We start from the raw sequence: 22,195 nt of genomic DNA, 5'->3' as shown, positions 1-22,195 counted from the left end.
ACGCCAAACACAAAATGGAAGATGTGACCGTGAATCTTCTTGGTCTTAATGGTCTTCATTATTCAGAAAAGATGGAGGATCTGAGACATTGAGCATCGGGCTCAGGTTACCTGTAGTTCCTATCTCAGTGGTCTTCCTCCATCTCACATGGTGACACTCCCAGTGAAGAGGAGATATCTGTCCTTTGGTGGTTATGGTCTCTAGAGCCAGAAGGGTAAGGTTCAAGTCATAGCTCCCTCACCTGACTTCTAATAAGCACTAGACACATTTGCTATTATTATTACTATTATTTTTATTGCTGCTTTTAATGGTTTTTCCAAGACTGTGAATGGACTCTCTCTTTTGCATGCTGTACACATGAATTGTCCAATTAGCCAGTTTAGGGCTACAAATGGAACTAGATTATCCCATAAGCAGAAAAAGTGTATGCACTCAAGCAAAACAAATGTACCAAAAAAAAAAAAATGCCTACTTCATTAAACTTAGTTTTGTGATCAGAAAATTCCACCAAAATAGGGGTAGAGAATCATAATTATATCATTTAGTGTTTCCTTTCCAAAGGACTTACCATGAAACAGAGTGTGCCCTGGAGGAGACAGTAGAGCACAGCTGCCTCCCTTGTCAGAAGTCTGAACCCGGGACCTGGGCTTCCTCAGCCGACCCCTCTGGCTCCGGGCACTTGGTAGCCGTGGCGGTCACCACAATCACATTGTCGTTTCTGGGCTTAGTCTTCCCAGGGACCACTCTCTTGACCTCCTTCCGCATTTGTGCTCCTCTTCTTCATCAGGCATGTTGAGGAGTCGGAAGCGGGGATGGGGGTTAGCTGCTGAAAAGGTTTGTGATGAGGCCAGACTCAGCTCTGTCCATCCAGGTACTACCAGATGAGGAAGCCACTTTTGATCATCATAGGGACAAGGCATTCATGTAACTCATGCCAAGGACCCCTCCAACACCACACCATCGACAGCAAAGACAGCTGACATATACAAGGATATCAGCAAGCTGTGAGCTAGGGAGCTGTCTGTCACTTTTCTACCTTTTACTTCAGGATCATTTTTCTTCCTATAGCACCTTCCTCTCGCCTTCTCCCCAGAAGTTGCCCATGAGCTGGCCTCTGGCTGTCCAGGGTAACTAGCTGGCTGCAGCCTTATGCCCAGGACACATCTCCACTTCACAGAAACTGAGCCTGAATCTTCATCTCCTACTTTCCCACCTCCACCACACATACATACCTGGTGTGTCTCCCTCATTATTGAGAAAATTGGCTCAGCTGGTACCTAGTGGAATATTTATCAATACAAAAGCATTTGTGGCTACTGAGAGCTTCCATCTGCTTCATCAGAGGGGTCTATGCACTTCAGAATGGGAAGAGTGGAACACAGATCACCTGCAAAGGTAGAAGGTCAGGCCAAGTGCCGGGGCAGTGGGAGGGCAATTGAAGGACAAAGGCTGGGACTTGCTGATAGCCTTTCAAATCACATAGCACACTGAGGCCCTGAGTGGGGAGAAGGAGTAAAACCTGTCAGAATCACAGTTCCATTTGGCAGAGGGGCAGGGAACTGGTCACCCAGCTGCATGTAAACAATAAAAGGTATTTCTTTGGAAATTTTTACTTGTCTTTTATATCTTGGATTCATAGCTTTGGGGTTTTCAGGTTTGGATTGAGGAACGTTAGAACTATGAGAGACTTGGGAGATACTGTAATGCACCCTCCATATTTTACAGATGCAAAAACAACAACCCAGGAAAGGAAAATGACTTGACTGAGGTCCCAGAACAAGGCGGTAGCTATGTGTTTGGGGAAAATTCCCCAAGATTTCACATATATAAGACAAAACAAAGTTTTCTATAGGATATAGGGAGAATGAGGCCCTTTCCTTCAATATATTCTTCTTTTTGATTTTGGGGTCTCAGAAACCAGCTGAACCTGGCATGGAATCTGTGTGTGAAAAATTAGCATCCTTGGCTGAGGGTGATCTGGCTGCAGCACCTGTCACCCCATGGGTCTTCAGGGTTGATTCAGTTAATCTGGTTGTCTAGGTAGTGTCCCTTCCCTCCCTCCCTTAGTGCTCTATGTGTGTCCCTCCCAAAACCGCGTGCTCCGTCAAAGAGGCCGACTTTCCCTGATAAGAGGAGGACAGTTCTTCGGTTAAGGGTAGACAAGTAACTGTGCTCCCTGGCTAGAAACTCCAGACAAGTTCTTGAAGTCCTTTTGTAGGAGAATGTAGGTAGTCAGGCTTCCAAGGCTCCAGACACATCCAAATGATGTGCCGCATATGGCAGTCTGCCTTTCCTTCAAAAAAGTTTTAATAAATAATTTTTTAAGAAAAAGGTTTACCTTCTTTCCATTTTAAATGACAAGCTGACCAATCAGGGAGCAAGCAGGCTGGAACATCACGTCACCACTCTGTGGTTTGACATTTTAGTGACCCTGTGGCCTTGCAAAGGTCACCCTCCCAGTGGTGTGCTAGAGCTGGCTCATACCAAGCCAAGTATGTTCATCTTTCTCCAGCTTCACATCGACAGCTTGAAGTTGGCCATGATGAAAGTATTTACACCAAGGAAACCAGCACATCAGAGCTTTCTTTCCCCACCCACCCACTGAATGGGTTCATCAGCTTTTCCTCTTCCCAGGGCCACTGCTATCAGAGGCTATGCTCTGTGCTCAGTTGCTTTTGTTGTGTCTGACTCTTTGCTACCCCATGGACTGTAGCCTCCAGCTCCTCTGTCCATCGGATTCTCCAGGCAAGAATACTGGAGTGGGTTGCCATTCCCTTCTCCAGCTATCAGAGGCTATCTTGGCTCAAATTACTTCTGGCTCCCTGTTGAAGAATTGTAATCAGAGCAAAGTGGCAGGTCTTTGTCTAGAGAAAGACACTAAAGGCTTAATATTCTTTCTGATTAATCAGTGGCAAATCTTAAGCTCGCTGATTGACACCTCAGATCAGAAATATCTAGATGGCTGTGATCCTGTATGTCCCCTTGGAGCTCTGTGCACTGCCATTTTTCACTCATATGGTGGGGATCCAGGAGGTCAGGGACACAGACACATCCTGCCAGCAAATTGAACTTGGGAGGGATGGAGAGACACATGCTTCCTTAACCCTAACTCTTAACTTGAATAAAAGGCCCTGAAGAATTTTTGCAGATCTTATATGCAGTGTTAATGAGCAAGGCCTCCCAAAAGAGTACTATCCCCACACTTATAGTTATCCATTGCCTTTAATTGTGTACTTTGGCTTGTTGCTATTGAGTTTTGTTTTCATTGGGAGTGTGGGAGGGAAAAGATAATACTTAAAATAGTAGAATACTTAAGATAGCCTCCTTGCTTACTGGGAGCTGAGAAATCTTGGTCCCTTGGAGTCATTGTTAGCTTTTTTCTGGGTTTCAGCCATGAGGAGTCTGACTGAGATGGAGTTGATTGTGGAGTTGATTGTGTCTATGGTGAGATTGAAGGGAGGATCCATAGCATATTTCCTGTCGCATTAGGCACATGACTTTTATAATCTTTCCCTTGTCAAGCAGTTGGAAGTTGGGTTTATTACCTCCACTTAAGAATACATGAAACTGAGCAAATGTTGAACCTAAGACAGTTTTGGGCCTCCTATGCTTCAATCGAACCTGAGTTCGATCCCTGGATTGGGAAGACCCCTGGAGGAGGGCATGGCAACCCACTCCAGTATTCTTGCCTGAAGAATCCCATGGACAGAGGAGCTTGGCAGGCTACAGTCCATGGGGTTGCAAAGAGTTGGACACGACTGAGCAACTAGGCACAGCACATTAGGAAAACATAAGGCTTCATACCAAAGAGATATCATACATTTAATGCTGAAATCTCAAGAATCCAAGATGAGTATTTCATGTATGGATTGATTGACTGAATGATAGAGTTCTAGTGGAGGGTAAGCTTAGTTTCATGTTAGAATCATTATTGTACTACATTGTTCATAGTGCATTCATTTAATCTATTTTAATAGTGTAAGCAAAGCTATGAGTATGTGTGTATGTGTGTATACATATATCTTATGTATGAACTTGCTGTAGATCATGTTTCATGAGTAAGTACCTACCATGCAGCTGGCACAGGGCTAAGCTCTAAGATACAAGGGGAAGCTGAGAAGATACCAGGACTCTTTGTGAAGCTTACAGTCCACTGTGTGACCTTGTAAAAGGCTTGATAAGAATCAAACCCAAGACTCCTGATAACAAAGTCCAAGCATTCTTTCTCCTATGTAATAGCTGTTCCCCTTGGAAGTGATAAGAAATGGCAAGAATGTGTAGAGGTGGCTCTTTCCTCAAGAGATCCCCCTGGGTCCCCCTGTTGGTAAAACTCTGTGGACTGAGTTTTCCTCTGATTGGTCTGTGGAGAGTGAACTGATGCTTTCTCCATCTTTTCCTTCCCTGTTCTGGAGACACATTCTTTGTCCAGATCAGAGAGGACTCTGCTAGGAAACACACAAGAGTTAGCAAGGGGGGGTCAGTTGGCTTCATGGAAAAAAGATTTAAAGGCTGAACCTATGGCAGGAGCCCCCACCTCAGTGCTCCCCAAGGAACCCATTTTATTTTCCCTGGACCCCCAAACCCCAAGGAGAATCAGCCATGGGGAAAGATTCCGGCAGGCCTGAGGAATGAGAGCTGGTGACGAAGTGAATGCAGGCAACTCTATTATCTGCGCCCAGGGAGGGGAGGCTGAGGAGCTCAGAGGACTGTTTTTCCCTTAACAGATGCAAGAAAGAGCCGGAAAAGGTCAGAGATAAATGTAGCCCTCACTTTGTTCTGCATATTCAAAAGAACTTTTCTGAAGAAAGACCCAAAATATATGTGTGTTCACTCAACCTTTTCTGTCAGGCACAGAGTTCCAGATATGGAAATGACAGGGTAGCCACCAACGAAGTGTTTGCAGGGCTCACAAGCCGGTCCCCAAAAAGAGCACGCTTTGCGTGGGGCCCATCAGTCTGGCTGGAGAGAGAGAAGCTTGGAAACAGGCGAGTATCTTGAGAAATCATTCCCAGAGGGAGCAAAAATTTCCCAGGGAGAAAGCGGGGATGGAGTGGGAAGGGGAGAGGGGAACGCCATCATCGCGGGAGGCTGGATGGAAACAGTGCAAGACCTCACGGTGGCCAACATCCCTGCGCATAATCAGAAATTCCTCTCAATTCTGTGGGAAAAGGCTCTTTGCATTGTCAGCCCAGATGCCCCCATGAAGAAATAGCATGAAATGAGTCTCAGGGAAATGTCAGCGTGGGAGTGAGAAATGACTGCCAGTGGCTGGGTGGGGGAGGACAGGCCAGAGAGATGGGCTGACGGAATAAGCTGTCGTCCCCAAAGCAAAACAACAGCCACAAAGGTAAAGGGACTCTGCATTCAGTTTGGGCAGTTAGACACCCATTTTCTCATTGCCAGTTCCAATTTTTTTATCTCGTAGCCCTGAAATACCTCTCCTACATGTTTCCACAACCAAGGATGACCCAATCTTCCTTTACAACCATAATTCCACCTGTCCACTTGGGTTCACAAAGCTAGCCTCTCTCCCATTCTCCAGACACATCGAGGACTTTTGTATTCCACATCTCACCCATGTCTCCAAGTCTTAGAGTACTTGTGAGATAACTGCAGGTTACACCTCTCTGATGTGATGTGTGCTTAGTCGCTCGTGTCTGATTCTTTGTGACCCCATGGACTGTAGCCTGCCAGGCTCCTCTGACTATGGGGATTCTCCAGACAAGAAAACTGGAATGGGTTGCCATACCCTCCTCCAGGGGAACTTCCTAACCCAGGGATCAAGCAGAAGTCTCCCACACTGCAGGCAGATTCTTTACCGACTGAGCCACCAGGGAAACCCTGTTGTGATGTTCAACTATAATTAGTAGCTCCTGTCCTAAGGCTCTTTTCACACTTATCCTACCTGGTCACACTCTATATTAGTCTCGACTATTAATGATAATAATAATAACCAATATCTATTAAGCACTAAAACTATACTAAAACAACTTAACCCTTATACAATTTATTGAACGAATAAATAGTGACATTATTTAATCCTTTTCAGAGAAACAAAATGAGGCTTAGCTAGGTCAAAGGACTTATCTATAATTACATATATAGGCAGAACCTGGATACAAATCCCAGTCCTTCTGATTTGAGATACTCTCTTGTTACCCTTGTGTTCTTCTGCTTCCCATAATGTTTGCTTACTGTCTATCTTCTGAGAGTCAATAAATGCTCGTTTTGCAGATCTAGCCCAGAGAAGATGTTCAGTTGTAAATAATGGATACCTTTGAATCTGACTGTTTTCTTTACTCAATGCATATATTTGGTGCTTGCTTTACAAGTAAATTCATTGATAAGCATGAATATTGAAATGAAGTTTTTTAAAGGACATGAGACAGGTTTAACTGATACACAGTTAACAAATGTTCTTGAAGAGATGGGAAGAATATTATCTTCTTAGATGGGCTTCCCTGGTGGCTCAGACAGTAAAGAATCTGCCTGCAATGTAAGAGACTGGGTTCAATCTCTGGATCTGGAAGATCCCCTGGAGAAGGGAACGGCTACCCAACTCCAATATTCTTGCCTGGAGAATTTCATGGACAGAGGAGCCTGGCGGGCTACAATCCATGGGGTCACAAAGAGTCAGACACAACTGAGCCTGGGTGACTTTCGCTTTTCTTTTACTATCTTCTTAAGTAAGACTTTAGGAACCAGAGATTCTAAAATTAAATGTTATAGTGGACAATTAACTTCTAGCAGATAATAAAACTTTTGCACTATAATTATAGACAGGGCTGCAGATGATTTTAAGAGCATCTACTGCAGCTGATTTTTCATTATAGGTGAATAATCTAAGGTATAGACTCAGGAAGGACCTTATTCTTGGTCATTCAGGTAGTGCTTCTCAGAACTAACTTTGTTGAAGTGTGAATACTTGAAAAGATCAACCCACAAAGGAAATGTGGAACACTGGTAGTGTCTAGGGCTTCTCAAACTCCAGTGTGCATACAAATCAAGTATGGGGTTCTATAGCATGCAGATTCTGACTCAGTGAAATCAGAATCGGGAGTGGGGGCTGCATTTCTGACAAGTTCCTAGGTGAGGCCTCTTCTATTTGTCCATGGACTAACTATACCCTAGACAGCTGGTATCTAATCTAGATCAGCACCGTCCAATAGAGATATAATTTGAGCCGCCTATGTCATTTTAAATTTTCTAGTAGCCACATATAAGAAAGCTTAAAAGAGATAAAATTAAATTTAATAATATTTATTGAATCTAATCTTTGAAATCCAGTATTTAGCTTTAAATTTATAGCACAATTTGAACTAGTCGGATTTCAAATGCTCTATAGACACACGTGGCTAGTGGTCATCAGCTTAGACAGAATAGCTCCAGACTATACTTCTGTCACTAGTAGACTCTCTTGTGAAGTCTATTTCATGTTTAGGTCTTGAAACCCAACTATACCAGTTCATCTCTCAAAACAGACTGTGTGTGCCCTATGACATCCTGCCCAGGTTTGGGCACATACATATACAGTCAGTGAAGACATTAACTGATTTCAACCCTCCCTGACTTCCTATAAGGAGAAAACAGACTTTCCCACCTCTTTGCACATTTACATTATTCAGCTCAGAGCTCTCCAGTTCCTGCACTGTGTATGACATCAGATAAGGTGACTTCCAAACTTTCTTCTTCTTCCAAGAGTCTATGATTTTATTCATTCCAACGTTAGCTACAGTCACCTTCTCAGCCTCTTTTTCTTCATGGCAAACAGTTCTTCCATTCCTCCCTCATTTCCCCTCTTAAAAACTCATTAATCACCTGCATGCTCCCTCTGGAGCCAATTCCAGGCAACTCTCAGATTTAGAGGCTTAAGTGGAATGCTGAAGTCTAATAGAGGACAATTGGGATACTATATTAGATGCTCCTATATCTTAATGCCCTCAGAATTCTGTCTCGGGTTTATATATGGCCCTGAGAAAAATGACCCATGATCAAATTATTAAGTGTGCAAGGAAGAGTAGAATATAGAAGTGTAGTGGCTAAGGGCACAGGCTCTGGGATCAGATAGCCTGTGATCAAATACCAGTCAGCATAGGAGCAAATGTAAATTCTCTAAGCTTCCCTATCACCTAATAGCTACACAGTTCAATGAGATAACCCAAGTAAATGACTTCAGACAGTACCCCTACAGATTAGTGTTCAATAAGTTGCAGGTGATTATAAAATCTGGAGTTTTTTGACATGTGAGAAGGGGACCTGATCCTTGCCCAGCTCCATCAGGAGAAGTCCTGTGGCCCAAAAGGACTGAGCCCATTTGGGGTTGTGCCTGCATATGTGTGTGTTAGTCACTTGGTCATGTCCAACTCTTTGTGACCCAGTGGATTGTAGCCCATCAGCCTCCTCTGTCTATGGGATTATCCACACAAGAATACTGGAATGGGTTGCCATTTCTTCCTCCAGGGGTTTTCCTAACCCAGGGAATTTAGAGCAAACCTACTTCTCTTTCACTTGTGCATGCTAAGTCGCTTTAGTCATGTCCAACTCTTTGCGACCCAATGGATGGTAGCCCACCAGTTTGCTCTGTCCATGGGGATTTTCCAGGCAAGAATACTGGAGTGGGTTGCCATGCCCTCCTTCAGGGGACTTTCCCAACCCAGGGATCGAATCTGCATCTCTTCGGTCTCCTGCACTGGCAGACGGGTTCTTTACGACCAGTGCCACTACCACTAGGCGTCTAATCCCTCTAATCTCAAGACCTTCTTAACTCAGCCCTTGTCCTTAAATTCCATCACGGATTTCCTTCTCATCGCCTTTCTAGCTGGCATTCATTGGCAAACTTCACCTGGCTCTTTAAGAGCTTGTCAAGCGCGGGTCATCGCAGAGTGCCCTGTGCACAGAACTCCTGGGTGATGCCTTGTTTCCGTGCTGCCCAAAGTCACCTCATGCAGTTTGCAAATAAACTTCTCCCCTGAAAGAAAGAACAAACAGTTCATAATTGGCAATCTGCATAATGAGTGGTGCGTCTATGCAAATATAACATTTGGAATAATCTATTAATATCTCGACTGTGATGTTTGTGGGCCACCACTTCCCATGCTAATGAGCCAGAGCCAAATATTTTCTGACTCCTCTTGAGGTGAAAAGAGAGACTGACAAACTGCTTTCTTCCTGGGGTTCCAATTAGAAATCTGGAGACCACCAGAGTTGGAAAGGATCTCAGAGACTATTTGATCCCTACACTCCCCAACCACCTCTCACATTAAGGATGAGGAGTTGGAAGTTGAGAGACATGTGGCAGCCCCTACATGGGCGTCCTGTGCTGTCAGTGGTCAAAAGCCAGTGGCAGATTCCCAGCCTCAGCCCTTCTTGAGATGCCAACAATGGATCAACATCACCTCCTGCTGATCAGGCTTTTGTTTCTAAAATGCAGTCTTCCATGTGCAATTCCGTGTGGAATTGTCTTTAGCTCTCCCTCCTCTGCCTTCTCTTTCTCTTGATTGAGCTCCTCTTGCTGATCTGGACTTCTAATCTAGAGAACCAACTTCCAGGGACTGCAAGGCAGAAAACTGGGGAACTCGGATCAAAAACATCTGGTCCCAAATAACATGTCATTTGTGAGCTAACCAAAAGATACAGCCCTTGGATAGGGCTGAGTCCTTTGCTGTTGAAGTAGAAAGAGTCTTAAACACGCATACACACACAACTTCAGTTTTAAAAGTGCTGCTGAACCACCAGCTCTGGGGAAGTGTAGGACAGGCTTTGTGAGTAATCCATAACCACATTTTCTTAACCCCTTCCCTTTTATCCCAGGCTCTCTTGCCAATCTTAGGCACTTCCATCATTCTCTTCCCCTTCCTTAGAAGCTCCTTCTATCACCCAAATTTCTGACAAGCAGCAGTCCCTGTTCACATACCTGGCCTGGGCAGGGTGGGAAACTGTGGCCAGGGACAGAACCACTGGTTGCTCAGTCAGACACTTAACCATTGCCCAGGGAGGAAGAGAGCCAGTGTGGTCTGGGAGGTTTGGGCCACACCCCAGCAGGGACACTAGCAAGCCTTAAGTTCTCCATATTTAAGGCACAGGGCAAACTGCTGCTCCCCTCTGATGCATTTTCTGGACTTGACCTCACTACTCAGATTGAATTAAGAGCCTCTCCTCATGTTTGGGGCTTCCCAGATGGCGCTAGTGGTAAAGAACCAGCCTGCCAACACAGGAGACTTACAAGAGACGAGGGTTATATCCTTGGGTCAGAAAGATCCCCTTGAGGAGGGCGCGGCAACCCACTCCAGTATTCTGGCCTGGAGAATCCCCACGGACAGAGGAGCCTGATGGGCTACAGTCCATAGGGTCGGACATGACTGAAGATACTTAGCATGCATGCATGCCTCATTTTTCAGATTGTACAAACCACCCTTTCCTTTGTACAATTTATACTTTGCTGAGCTGTCTACATGTCTCTCTTCCAGGCTAGATTATGAATCTTTTTGTCTCCTGAAACCTTGAGCACTTTGCTCAGTATCTGCCACAAAAACATGCTCAGACAGAGTAAGTAAATGAAGTCATAAAAACCTCTGCACACTTCAGTTTCTGCATCAGGGAAATGAGGTAGTTGCACTTTCTCAACTTAACTCTATGAGTCTAAGATCTTATTGAGCACCTGCTGTGTGCTCACATTCTGTGAGGAGTTACTAAAAATCAAAGGAAGTATAAAACTTTTTCTAACCCTCACCAGTCCAGTTGGAAACAAAAACACATTCAGTAAAGAAAATCATTTCAGGCTAAACTGGCCAGCTATATAGTTGATGCAACAGAGATTCAGAGAACAGAGAGATTCTTGCCAGTGAGTGAGTGAGTGAAATCACTCAGTCGTGTCCAACTCTGCGACCCTGTGGACAGCCTACCAGACCCCCCATCCATGGAATTTTCCAGGCAAGAGTACTGGAGTGGGTTGGTATTTCCTTCTCTAGGGGATCTTCCCAACCCAGGGATCAAATCTGGGTCTCCCACATTGTAGGCAGATGCTTTACCATCTGAGCCACCAGGGAAGTCCCTGACAGAGGGGACGTTTAAAGACAATTCTCAGTGGCAGTATGTGGGTGGGCACAGGGTGGGAGCATCCCAAGAGCAAAGGATGCATGAGCCACCTGCAACAGGGCTTCAGAGCTAGGTGTACAAGCCAGTTACCTGTGGAAGAGGAGCAGCAGCCTCATACCTGATTCCTGATCATCAGTTCAGTAAGAAACCTCTACAACTCTTGCTTATATGTTTAGCTTCTCCTCTGTATACACTGTTCCCTAAAAAATGTGTCCTATTTTAATAAAACACTGTGTCACTCATGTTATCCTCAAAATGTTCCTTCACTTTCTTACTCCTTGGAAATGTGACTCCTGTCACTGGATCCACTGCGCGAACAGCCCCATGCAATCTGGCTGCTTCCTCCCCTAGGTGCTGATGCTATTTTCTAAAGAACTCGAGAACATCAGTAACTGCCAAACCTCAGAGCTATTTCTGGTTGGAACTACTGACCACCAACCTGCCTTTCTTGAAATGTCTCTTCTGGTTACTGTCATCTGCTCAACTTTTTTTTATCACAAACCTCACTTTCCATCTTTTTTGTTTGTTTTTTACTACCTTCTCATCCCTAAACACAGACATTCCCCCAAATCACTGAGAATCTTTACCTCAATCCCTGGATGATTGCATCTTTTTTTATATAATATTGGCTTCTACCCAGATGACTTGCAAATTCCTGATACTAATCCCAAGTCCTCTCCCAAGCTTTGGACACTGGCTTCGAATCAACTGCCAACTAAACGGTCAGCCTGGAGTCTTAGCAGCACCTAAAACCGCTGTCTAAAATACAGCCCTTCCTATTTGCTCTTATCCCGAGCCTTCCCCCGCCACCATCCTTCCCTTTCCTTCCTCACCACATTTATTCCAAAGCTTAAACTTTGTAGATTCCCCCTCCTCAGCATCTCGGCTCAGATTCCTCTCTTTCTTTCCACTTCATGCGCCCGTCCTTTCATCTGGCTCTTTTCTCCCTCTTAGACACCTGCCTTGTCACTCTCACTTTCAATCCATACAAAGCTGCCAGTTGCACCTTTTCTTTGTTATGGCTCTGATTATCCCTCTTCACTGCATAAAAGCTTTCCATGATTCTCCTTTACCTACAAAACTTAAAAGAAACCCTTGGTCGGGGGCCCAAGTCTCTGTCTTCTATGGCCTCATCCTCTGGCTTTTACCTCCCACCACTACCTATTCAGCCTGGCAGGCTACAGTCCACGGGGTCACAAGAGTCGGACGCAACTTAACGACAAAATCACCACCACTACCTATTCAGGGGCTTCCCAGGTGGCACAGTGGTAAAAAATCTACCTCGGTGCAGGGGATGCAGAAGACGTGGGTTTGATCCCTGGGTCAGGAAGATCCCCTGGAAGAGGAAATGGCAACCTGCTCTAGTATTCTTGCCTGGAAAATTCCATGGACAGAGGAGCATGGTGGGCTACAGTCCATGGGGTCGCAAAGAGTCAGACACAGCTGAGTGAGCACACAAGCGCTGTTTACTCAGCCTCCCAATTACAAAGATCTTGACTGTTTTCCACAGACATTCCACACACTCCCATCTCAGTGGCTTTCTCAAGCTCATCTGTCTTCCTAAAATATTCTCCCCCTACAATTACTGTAAAAATGTATGTATCCTTCAAAATTCCCTTGAAATTGCCGTTCCTTCCTTAAACCCTAAAACTAGTGTAATTTCCATCTCTTTGTTTCTTCCCTAAGTCACTTAGATGTTTTACTTTAAATTTACAATTATTTATCAGCAGGCTCCAAACCAGAAAGTAAGCTCCTAAGACTGGGACTACATCTTATTTGTTTCTGAATTCTCTGGAGGATGTAATACATTGCCTTAAAGGCTCTTATTAAAAGTGAATTGAATTGAACTGAACTGAAATACTGATAAAGAGGTCTGATGACAGTGTCCTTTATTCCTCATCTCCAGAGTAAAACGTCCTGAGAACTACTTCTTGAGAACACTCTGTGAGCTACAGAGCAGTTAAAACATTTAAACCTGAACTTGGATGGCCATCCCCTATATCTAGTGAAAACTGACTTCAAAGACTTCTGGAAGTAGTTTTCTCCTTAAAAATTCTGAGATGACATGATAGAAGCAGGTGACTCAGCAGGTTTCTGGAGTTGGACATCAATTGTCCTGAATTCTTGTTTATTCTTGCACGTGCAGTCACATTTATGGACTGACATTTTACTGATGCTCTTTGGGAGGTAAAGAGTTAATGAATATACAGTTAAGGCTTTCAAGTTTAAGATCCTGATGAAACTCTAGGAGAAGGGTCCATGCCATTGTTTGTTTGTTTGTTTGTTTTTACCAAGGTATTCACAGGGCCTGGAAAACATCAGTGTGTAATACAATTTTATCAAATAAATCTGATGGGGAGATGATACCTGACAAAAGAGCTAATCAAATTAAAATCCAAGGTAGCAAAAGATTACACAAAAACACAAGATAGTAAAGTTACTGCACTGTATTAATCCTTGAATTCTTCACCCCTCCCCCCATCCCATCTAGTGCCTAGAATAACCCAGATGGGCATATTCTAGCTGGAATAACCTCAGGTGTCACAGACACAAACTTCTACCCAGTGCAAGACCAGCTCTCAGGCGTCCTTGACAAAATCCCTTCCAGCTTCTACTTTAATTCCCTCAAGAATAGTAAGCTTGCTGACATCTACATTGTTGGACAGTTCTCTATGTTAAAAAGGCACTTCCCATATTGAGCCAAAAGTTGGCTTCTTATAAATTCCACCCACTGGTCCTAATTCTGCCTCCAAAGTAACACAGTGAAAATCTATTTTCTCTTCCATGTGATGGCCTTCCCATGTCTGAAGACACGTCTCCACCATGTGAACTATTCTCCGTTCCCTGCCCCCATTGCCTCAACCATTCTTCCTGTGACCTGGTTTCAAAGCTATTCTTCACAATCATTACCCACCTCTAAATGTGCTGCAAACATGCTACCCACTGATCCTCTAAAATGTGATTCCCAGACCTGAACAAAATACCTTATTTATGCTCTATCTCAACTGTTACCTTCTATGATCTGAGTCCCATCCATCTCTTAAAGAAGCCTATGAGTACATCAAATTTTGTGAAGCTTGGTAATTATTTGCTTACACTAAGTGTAGAATTTTGTTAAAAATTCATGCCCATTTTAGATAAACTCACCTCCCCCAAGTCTCTCATCCTCTGATTTTTCAGTTATCATAGGACTTGACCATGGCCAAAAAGAATGTTAAGCAGGTATTCCATTTTACTCAGGGACTGGTAGGAGTATGTGGTAGGTAAGGAAAGGAGCTCTCTGCTAACTAGCTAGGAGACCATATGCAAACCACTTTCCATCCCACCTGCCAAATAGCACATTAATATATGGCTTAAATAAGAAAGTTAGACGTGAAAGGGATTTGAAAAATTGAACTGAAGACTGAAAAGGAAATATTAAGATGATTTAGTCTCCAGTAAACCCCCAGTGCCCTTCAATTATCTCCTGGTAGCTGCCACTGTAATCTCCAGGCCTCTCGCATATGCTGCTGATGGGGTTAACCTTGCTCAATGGTCTAGTGCCCAGGAAAGAACAAGACCACCCTTAACACCTGTGTGATCATGGCAACCCACTTAACCTTATGGAAATTGTCAATATCCTCCAGCCAAAGACCACCAGGCTCACACCTGTAGTTGAACATGTTGGGGTTATTACTCTTTCAATCAAGCAAGGATGCACATCATGGTGAAGTGGTATCTCAGGAAAGGGTGCTGGAGAGAACCGTTCGTAGCATCTCGGCCTTGGCTGGATGATTTGAGACAGGGTCCAAGGAAATGAAGGTTTGCTCCACTTTGGGTGCTGTCAGAAAGAGGGGAAAAGTCTATGACTGGGTATCTTAATAAATCTCATGTATAGTGAGAATTACTTGTAAAGAAGTAGATGTCACTCATTCTAAGTGGGTTTTCAGTATTTGTGGGTGGCATGGTGGCCTTGTTTTTGCTTGTTTAGATAAAATAATAAAATACCCTTGCTTTGTCTCATTTTATCATGGTCTCAGAATAACCTTGTCTGAGGTTAGTGTTCAGCAAGATTGTTTATATCCATCAGGAGAATAACATGACCTAGCTGTGAGGGCCAGGCCAGCTTTCAGATGTCAGGGCCTTCTCTTTTTTTCTTTCTCAAAGTTAATTTAACTGTTTGTTAACCTCCTTACATATCAGTTACCTCATCTAGAAAATAGAAATAATAACTCTTACCATTGTGGTCAGGGATCAAAAGTGCTCAGGTGTGTGGAAATGCTTTGTCAACTCTATGGTTGCTTTCTAACTACGGGGCTGCCTTGCTCAGCTCTGGGCTCCTCGATCTATGACCTGCAAACATTCCTGAGTTTTATTGGGCCCTCGTAGGCCATCACCCCCGAGAAGAAAAATCTTACCTGTAGCTTTATAGTTGAGCCCTCTGTGGAAGCTGCTCTTGAACTCTTCTGATAAACCTCCCACCACAGATGAAGGCAGCCAGTCTGTACTTACTGGGCAGTGAATTATCTCCTCTACCAGCTGGAGTTGATCTCTCTGGTGAAGCAGAATCAAGCAGGCCTGAGATCATCTTATCACATAGTGCAGTTGGATAGTGAAGTTTGGTATATATTTGGTTAATAAATAATTACATTCTTATAATCAAAACATCATTGGAGACATATTCTTGACCAAGCCTCTTTATAGTTAAGTTAAGGATCAGGTAATGAAATACCTCCTGAGTTTAGTTTTCTGTGATCTCTTGATTGGGGTCATCTAAAACTATGTAAGCCACAAAGACACAGGGCTGGATCTAATCTGTTTCCTTTGCTTTTAGATCCTTACCTGAACCAACAGGGATTTCAACCTTCATGTCAATATTTTATTTTTTCTTCTGCAATGTGTCTCGGGCATAACTTTTTAGGAATCTAATAACATGGACTATAAATTCTTTAAGGTGCAGACTGGCTGGAGACAAAAACTGTGATTTTAACTCAACTCATGTAACATTTGGGCATAATACTGGTGCTCAGTGCTGGGGATATAGAGGAGAATTAAACGCAAGTTCTACCTTCAAAGAGCTTGTACTTTTTAAGGGAAAGATAGTACATGGTGGAATATATTGAGTAGTACAATGGGTGTCAAGAAGAGTGGGGTTTCATTCTACCTGAAACGTTAAGGGAAGACTTCTTGCAAATAAAAAAAAATTTTTTTTTTTGCTAGAGTTAATCTATATGGCTTGGTTTGCAAAACACCTAGCTACTGTGTTACATCTCCCATATTCTCCACAATTCTAGCCACTGTGTTACTAGCTACTAGTAGCTCCATTCTCCTAGCGGCTATATTATGTCTCCCCAACCCATTTTTCCCACCTGGAGACTAAGTGATTACCTACCTTGCATTATTGGAAGGAACCATATTCCCTTATGATTTGGAGTTTAAGTCAGGTGTGATTAGCCCCTGAAATACAAGTATTTTAGATCAAATCGCTTTGTAAAGAACTTATGAAAGTTCTAGGCACTTGGTAGGCACTTCTCAAAGACTTCTAATTGATTAAATAACACCAATATTTTCAGACATTCCTTTTTAAATTCATGTGGTTCTTTTGAAAAGCACTGCTAGATATCAGTTTTTTCTTTTTTTGAAGGCCACTACAGTCTTGCATAAAGCTTAGTTTAGAACTGCAAGAACCTTTAAAATTATCTAAACCAGTGGCGGCAAGCAGTTTTAGCCTCAAGAAAGAACTCTATTTGGTCAATAATGGCTGTTTCAAATGCTACGTTGGAAAGGATTCTGAGTCTAATTCAGTAGAAAAGATGATCTCTTAGCCTTATGTGCTATAGGCATGAACTGCCTAGCTCCATTTGTGCTATACACTTGCCTTCCCTGATGTATTCCAATGTCTTTTTTTGACAGAAGAGTAAATTGCAAACTAGAGAGGGAAAGTGACTTGCCCAAGAAAACTAGGACTAAGACCCAGGTCTCCTGATTCCAAGTTTATTGCTTTTCCCATAATGCCATGCAGCTCCCAGAAGCCCCTGGGAGGTCAGTGCAGACTGTCTGCAGAAAATAGAAGAAACTAGTTTGTTGTATATTGAAACAGCGCAGCTCCAGTGCAAAACACAGTGACCACACAGAAGCTATTTCAGCCAATGATGCTTCAAAACTTCATCCAGCTCATGGAATCCCAGAGGCTGAGAGGTGAAATGAGCTTAGCAGTCGCCCAATAAAAAGCTACTTTCAGACAGTGCAGACTGTCTGTGGAAAATAGAAGAAACTAGTTTGTTGTATATTGAAACAGCTCAGCTCCAGTGCAAAACACAGTGACCACACAGAAGCTATTTCAGCCAATGATGCTTCAAAACTTCATCCAGCTCATGGAATCCCAGAGGCTGAGAGGTGAAATGAGCTTAGCAGTCGTCCAATAAAAAGCTATTTCAGCCAGTGCAGGAGCCTTTTCTCTAGTTTCCCTTGTGGCCCTAAACAAAACTGGTCTGGGCAAGATTTGCATTTGTTACACTCACACTTCTCTTGCTTTCTCTACTTCCCCCAGTCTCCTGGGAGTCAGCCTCCAGCAGTTCAGACCCTTATGATGTTCTTGATCCAGTTTAGACCTTCAATCCAGGCTTAATCTTATCCCAAGTTGTCCTATAATCCAAACCGTCTAAATCACTATCCTTGCTGGAGTCTAGAGAAGACCACTCTGAAAAATATTCTTGGGTGGCTGCCCTAGGCTCTGCTTTCCTGGGCTAATTTTCTCCACTTCAGGGCCCATCTCTTCCCTGCAACCCCAAGGAGCATCTTACAGTGAGGTGAGGTGAGAAGGGTGAAAGAGTTTAATCTGAGATTCTTCTGCAGGGTAGATATGAAGACAAGGACCAATATCAAGGGTAAATTCCCAGAAAATGAACAAATTTAGAGAGACTTTATGGGTTGAGTAGAGGTGGAAAAGAATCTATCTACAAGACATGCTAGCATGGGCATTACATAGAGAGGTGGAGATTGGATGCAAATGACATTTGTTTGAAAACGAGAGGGCTGAGACCCGAAGCCTTTGCCTCTTAAACCACTGGGCCTTGACCCACTGCACAAGAGAGGAGTCATATCTTGAAGGAGCCTCGTAGACCTTCTCTGCTGACTGAGACATACTGACCCTACCTCCAGCAGCTGATTTCACCTTCAATACGAAAAGCAGTGTGGACACTTCCAGGACCAGCCTGGGAATTCAGGAACAAACCTTGCTCTCTAGAGGGCTTTGTGGCCCTAGGATTTCTATGCTCCTCAGTATGGAATCAGCCAACAGGCTTCACAAAGGAAATATCCCCCACTCTCATGGGGCTGCCAAGGATGCTCCAAAGTCACCCCCAGCCTGCTTTGGCCTGTGTCTGAGTAAATGGATGGATTTAGGATCGACTCTTAGGCACTGCTGCCCTCTGCTGGGTGGTATGGACCCAATTGCCCCCACGAGGTGCTCTGTCCACCCCTCAGCTGCCCAGCCATTTGCCCTATGGCTGACCGGCCTTGCAGCTCATGCTCAAGTGGAAAAGCACCAGGAAACTGAGGACCTTGGCAGGTGTGTGTACTTGTGTGGGTGCTGGGGTGAGACTGACCTATGGGATTAAATCCAAATGGCCAATTATCCTCAAGTAAAGGTGAAAGCTCCCTTATGATTTGAGTAAGACCTTCACTATGGTCTCACTCAGCTGAAAAACCACATACATACCACCATGATGGCACCTTGAAGCAAAGATGACCAACAAGCTTTGCCTGCCTTTTGTGACTGGTGAGCTAAAGCACAGAAGCAAAATGGGAATAATCGGATGGCAGGGGAACATCAGGATATTGTCATTGTTCTCCTTAGAGATGAAAGGGAAAGCAGAAAAACATCTGCACTCTGAAATCTGCTCCAATGTGCTACGTGGGCCAAGAAAACCTGCAACCACAAAGTGGGGCTAATTTACTGCTCTAATCACCAGCCTCCAATCTGAAGCCAGACCTTATCTTAAAGTACACACCAGTTACAGGTGATGCACAGCAAATGTTTGATTAGTGCTACCAAATTCCCTGCAACTTGATAATGTTTCCGGGAGCACAGGAACCCAGGGCTGGGCACCGATGGAACTGAGCTGCGTCTGGCTCCACACCGAGCTGTCTGCCTGTGGCCACAACCTTCCTTAGAAATCCAGCCAGGCCCTCTTCCCAGGATGCTGAGATGCAGAGATGCTGAGTTTAAACAGGCAAAAAAAAAAAAAAAAGGAACTCAGCAGGAGGAAGGAGAGGTGGATTTAGATTTAGTGGATGAGGAAGAAACAAGTTCCTTCCAGTGAGACTTGAAAGTGTAATAGAAGAAGGGAGGAGGGTTAAAAAAAAAAACCCAGGATATCCAACCTGTGTCACATGCCAGATATTTTGTATATCATCCATCCTCGCATAGAACATGGTTGCCATCACTATCTTCTCATTTTGCAGATGTGAGAACTGAGATGACCATTCAAGTGATTCCCCCAAGCTACCTTAGCTAGAGAATTATGAAGCTGTAGCCCAGACCCATGACTGACTTAAAGGCCTTCAAACTCAATGGCCCCAAAGCAAGAGGGGTTCAAATGAGCTGATTCAGATGTTACAGTGTTTTACTGGTTACACAGAAAAGTAAGAAGAAGAATATGGCAGTCCATGGGATCAGAAAGGATGGAAACAAATGCCCTTGGGGCAGCTGAGGCCTTTACTGAGCCCTTGGCATATCCCCAGGACTGTATAAAGTTCTGCGAGTGAAGCAGAAGGCGTGGTGCCTGCCCTCAAGGAGCTTAGGGTCTGTTTGAAGGAGAGGAGATTGTTGACCAAGAAAGGAGAGATGCTGTAGAGTTCTGAATTGAGAGATGCATCCTTAACCAAGAAGGAGGACTTGGGTCAGCAGAGAAAAAAAGCATAAGCCAAATTGTGGAGGTGAAATTGATGGTGGTGAGTTATTCTGGGGTATATGAAGAGGCCCAGAAGAGAAGTTACATCTGTCTAGCTGGAGTTGATTCAAAAATTGCAGCTGGAAATTACTGCTGGCTGGCTTTTAAAACCCAAACTGAAGGGTCAAATGTCTCATGGAAATTTCATGTCTAAAACCGGTAGATGGGACGGGAGATGGTCATAAAAATAAAGGGAGGACCAGGGTAGAGTGAAGGTCGGTGAAAGGAAACTCAGTTTTCAAGACACCTGGAGGCAGAGCTGTTTCCTGCAGTGTCTTCTAGAAGTTTTAGACTTCAGGAGGGTCTTGGAAAACAAAGGCCAACCGCAACCTTGTAGTCTGAAGGCGCACGGCGCCCCCTCATGGGCCCACACTCTGCCTCTGCACCTGGCGTCCCCCCAGCACAGCTCACCTCCCGGCTCCCATCCTGGACAGGCTCACTTCCTGCACGGTAGCAGCGCTGCAGCTGCATTAACAGATAAACTGAGTCTTGCTAACAATACACAACTCTAGATTCCTCCCCACCCCCGGATTCAACCACTAAGATGCCTCCTTTGAGAAACAGAACAGCCCTGTGGCTGAGAGCAGGGTCCTTGGGCGGTCAGGCTGGGATTTGAGTCTCTGCAGTGAGACCAGCTGGCTGTGGGACCTCAAGCAATTTACAAGACCCACCAGAGCCTCGGCTTCCTCAACCACAGAATTAGGATGGAGGTAGTACCTACCTCCAGGGACATCAAGCAGGTCAGTTCAATAATGAACTCAAACCACTTAGCACATAACCAGGCGCATGGTGAATGTGCAGGATAAAGGGCAGCTTGTTATTAGTAGTGTAAGTTGTGATTCAATCTGAATTGTTCTCTATGAACATTCTATGAATGTTTGCTCTCCCTGCAGACCTGGGCTCAAACAGTTTCTGGAAGACTCTTTTCTGAATCGCTGTTTTTCTCTAAACTGTTCCTAGCCCACTTCTTTCCTTGGGCTTCCACTGAGAGTCTACACATTGAGACATCTCTCCTGTAAGAATTCTGCTATGTCTTCCTTAGAACTTTCTTCCTTGTATTACAGTCACTTATGCTCACATTTTGTTCCTGTCTTACAAGGATAAGCTTCCTGTATCAATCAAAGGAGGCGAGGCCATGCTGCAGCATCAATGACCCCCAAGGTTTTTGACAGGAAAGGCTTTTGTCTTCCTCGTGTCTTCGTTTTGACTTCCATCACTGATGGGTTCAGCTAATGGCAGTCACTCAGGGGCCAGGTTAATGGAGCAGCTACCACCTCACACTCTGCTTGTCACCAGGCATAAAGAGGGTCTCACATTAGCATGTAAGTGCTCCAACCTGGAAGTAACACACAGGACTACTTGTCACAACTCATTAACAAATTCGTCACATGCCCTGCCCCCAAGACAAGGAGGCAGCAGATGCAACCCACCCCACCACGTGCCCCCCCACCCACCCCACCACGTGCCCCCCACCCACCCCACCACGTGCCCCCCACCCCACCCCCAAGGTGAAGAGAACCAGATATTGGTGAGAACGAGAGATGACAACCACACTCCTGGATTGCAAAGGCAATGGAGTCACTTTGCATCACACCCCACGTCACCCAGCAGTGTGTATGCCTTGTACAAGAACTGCACAGTAGAAATCTTTGAGTAATTAACTGAATGAATATGTATAGTTCACAATTATGTCCTTTCTCCCAGTAAAGATCAATGCCTTAGGTCAGAAATCTCTTAATGACTACTCGTAGAAATTTCAAGTATCCTAGGGGCAAGTCAGAAGGATGATATTTGCATAGAGGACACAACTTTATGTCCTTCTTATTCACATCATGTGTTTTTAAACATAAAGTTGTATGAATTATTATAACAATCAGTAACTAAGAAGGATTATTTGCCCTCAGGACTATTTGACTCATACACAAAATAGCATCTACATCTGAGGTAGCTGAAAGATAATCTACAGCTACTTACAGAAAATGCATGCAGCTGATTGACAAGGTGTCCATTGGAAGGACTGCGAAATAGATGGATTCCCATGGGGTCAGTTATATGGGAAGGAGGTCATCCTTGACCTGATTCTTAAAGACAACGTGCAGTTTGGGAAGGTTCAGAGGAAGAAGTCCTGGATCTTCTAAAGGTCACCTTGTTCAAATTTTAAAGAAACT

The 22,195-nt window shown here is 44.2% G+C and overlaps 1 long non-coding RNA gene across 2 annotated transcripts; it reads right to left on the bottom strand.

The window, feature by feature from the left end:
* Window positions 1-3,807: 3,807 nt before the first annotated feature.
* On the bottom strand, window positions 3,808-20,600 carry LOC123331188. 2 transcript variants are annotated; one of them, XR_006547710.2, is made up of 6 exons: window positions 18,229-20,600; window positions 16,466-16,530; window positions 15,492-15,627; window positions 14,743-14,914; window positions 8,843-8,968; window positions 3,808-4,442 (listed from the first exon to the last, which is right to left on the bottom strand). It is a non-coding gene; the product is annotated as an uncharacterized LOC123331188 (long non-coding RNA). The 2 variants fall into 2 exon arrangements; XR_006547709.2 differs by lacking the exon at window positions 3,808-4,442 and adding an exon at window positions 5,765-6,489 and having other exon boundaries at window positions 18,229-20,599.
* Between the last annotated feature and the right edge of the window lie 1,595 nt (window positions 20,601-22,195).

This window comes from Bubalus bubalis, chromosome 22, assembly GCF_019923935.1.
Source record: "Bubalus bubalis isolate 160015118507 breed Murrah chromosome 22, NDDB_SH_1, whole genome shotgun sequence".
Classification (NCBI taxonomy): Eukaryota; Metazoa; Chordata; class Mammalia; order Artiodactyla; family Bovidae; genus Bubalus; species Bubalus bubalis.
Note: the sequence above shows the minus strand (reverse complement) of the source record. Positions and strands in the feature narration are given on the sequence as shown.